This window comes from Arachis ipaensis, chromosome B07, assembly GCF_000816755.2.
Source record: "Arachis ipaensis cultivar K30076 chromosome B07, Araip1.1, whole genome shotgun sequence".
Lineage (NCBI taxonomy): Eukaryota > Viridiplantae > Streptophyta > Magnoliopsida > Fabales > Fabaceae > Arachis > Arachis ipaensis.
In genome coordinates, this window is record NC_029791.2 from 54,489,049 (window position 1) to 54,491,957 (window position 2,909).

Below are 2,909 nucleotides of genomic sequence, written 5' to 3' on the forward strand. Positions count from 1 at the left end.
GTTTTGAAAAAACAAGTAGCTTTCAAGCTTTGGGCCTGATCCTGAAGCTTGTTTATAATATTGTATTTCATATCATGCTTGTTTGCACTTGTCTTGGCACCTTTCTGGGTTTTGAGAATGCTGAAGCCTTGCTGCTCGGCCTCTTTGGATTGCTTTGTACTTATTGCTTGTAGCTTGGATCCTTTGAGGTTGTGGATGTGTGGATCCAACTTGTATTTCGGTTTTCTGGCTCTTACTTGTATTTATTTCTAGCAATCCATAACCAATTTCTTTATGTTGGTCCTCTTTCCAATTATTTTTGTAGTCCTCTTTTTTGAACCTTTGTCAGGTCTCTTTCAGGGACTACTTTTATAACTTGTTTGTTGTAGGAGACCGACTTCTTTGCGTCATCCTTTTCCAAGTTATTTTTTGTAATCCTCTTTTTTGGACCCTTGTCAGGTCTCTTTCAGGGATTACTTTTATAACTTATTTTTTGGGAGGCCGACTTCTTTGCGTCGTCCTTTTCCAAGTTATTTTTGTAATCCTCTTTTTTGGACCCTTGTCAGGTCTCTTTCACGGATTACTTTTATAACTTGTTTTTTTGGGAGGCCGACTTCTTTATGTCGATCTCTTCTAAGTTATTTTGTAATCCTCTTTCTTGGACCTTTGTCAGGTCTCTTTCAGGGATTACTTTTATAACTTGTCCATTGTAGGAGACCGACTTCTTTATGTCGATCTCTTCTAAGTTATTTTGTAATCCTCTTTCTTGGACCTTTGTCAGGTCTCTTTCAGGGATTACTTTTATAACTTGTTTTTCGTAGGAGACCGACTTCGTCATGTCGATCTCTTCTAAGTTATAGCAATTCCTCTTTTATAGGGTTGGCCAGACCTCTTTCCAGGGATTTGCTGATAACTTGGGTTGACTTGGTCCGACTTCTTAACGTCGGCCAGTCTTTAAGTTATTATTTAGCAATCCATAAGACCTCGTCAGGTTCTTTTTCCGGATCATTTTCGATAACTTCTTGCATTATTCTGTGTTCATCTTGCCGATTTGTAGAAGGTGGTTTCTATCTTTGTTTGGTCGACCTTTAGATGAATCGCGTTTTCATCTCTATTGGTCTTTATGGTGATCGTGCAGTGAATCTGTTTTTCACTTTCTGTCGATCTGTTGCTTTATAATCGGACGATGAATGCTTCAGATTAATTCGTCTTGAGAATTTGTAGAATATCTAAAATATATTTTATTTAAAAGAAAGTGCGAATATATATATGCGAAAATCTTTCGTCCCTTTAAGTCGGATAATTTCTGAATCTCAACTTGGTGCCTCATTAAAAAACCTTTTCAGGAAAAAGAGTGCATCCTATGATGAGATCTTTTACCTTCTCTAGATATAGTACCTTCTTAGGTTGCAGGCGTGCCATGATCTGGGAAGCTCTCGTCCCTCGAGTTTGGACAGTCTGTAGTAGCCCTTCCCAAGTACTTCTATGACTCGGTAGGGTCCTTTCTAGTTTGCTGCCAGCTTTCCTTCTCCGGGTCGAGTTGTTCCAATATCATTTCGGATTAGGATGAGGTCATTGATAAACCCATATTTTATGATGTATTTTGTGCTTAATTTGAGTGATTTATTCAATCCTTCAACCACTTATTCATGTTAATTGCATGGTTTTACTCTCCTTCCTTATTATGTGATGTATGTGAAAAACATGTTTCCTATGCTTTTAAATTAATTATTTTAATCACCTTTAATTCCATTCGATGCCGTGATTAGTGTGTTGAGAAGTTTTTAGATCTTCTAAGGCAAGAATGACTTAAAGGATGGAAAGGAAACATACAAAATTGGAAGGAAAGCACAAAACGGAGCTTCTGAAGAAATTAGCATCCACGCGATCGCATGGGCGACGCAGACGCATACCAAGCGCAAAGAAGCAGTGACGCGGTCGCATGACTGACGCGACCGCGCGCCTTAAGCAGAACGTATATGACGCGGTCGCATGACTGACGCGACCGCATGGCAAGGAAAAGCTCCGAATGACGCGACCGCATGACCCACGCGGATGCGTGACAGAGGCCACGCACCAGAAATTACAGAAAATGCTCATAGCGAATTCTGAAGCCCTTTTTGGCCCAAATCCAAGTCCAGAAGGCATAGACCAGAGGTTATGAAGTGGGGGAATGCATCCATTCAGAGAGAGCTCGCCAGTTTAGTTACTTCCCATGATTTAGATCCAGTTTTGAGAGAGGTTCTCTCCTCTTTCTCTCTCTCTTAGGATTTAGGACTTCTCTTAGTTTTAGGAGTAACTCTCAATCCCAGGTTCTTTATTTTTATTTATTCTTCCAATTTAGTTTATGAACTCTTCATGTTAGATTATAATTTCCCTTATTAATGTTATTTGAGGTATTTCAATTCATGATTGCTTTCTTTAATTTATGTTATTGTTGCTTTACATCTAAAGGCATTTTTATTCCAGCAAATTTACTTTTTCCTCTTTTGGTCTTGGTTGAGAAAGCAGTAACTCAGAAGTTATCTTATCCCAACATAATTGATAACTGTTATCTTTGCTAATTGAACTGAGCTTCAATAATCCCAACCTTTTTTTTAGGAAATAAATAGGATTCGAAGATCAAACTAATTAGTCCCTTGACTTTCCTTTACTTTAGTAAAGGTTGACTAAGTAGAATTAAGATTCAACTTTCATTGTTATTTATAAGAATAACTAAGTCTGGACTTCCAATTTCTCATACCTTGCCAAAAGTTGCTTTGTAGTTATTTATTTATTTTAATTTCCATTTAATTTACTTGTCATTAAATTACTCATTCCTCATTCTTGAAACCCCAATTTACAATCTTCATAACCAATAATAAGAACAAACTTCCCTGCAGTTCCTTGAGAAGACGACCCGAGGTTTAAATACTCGGTTATCAATTTTA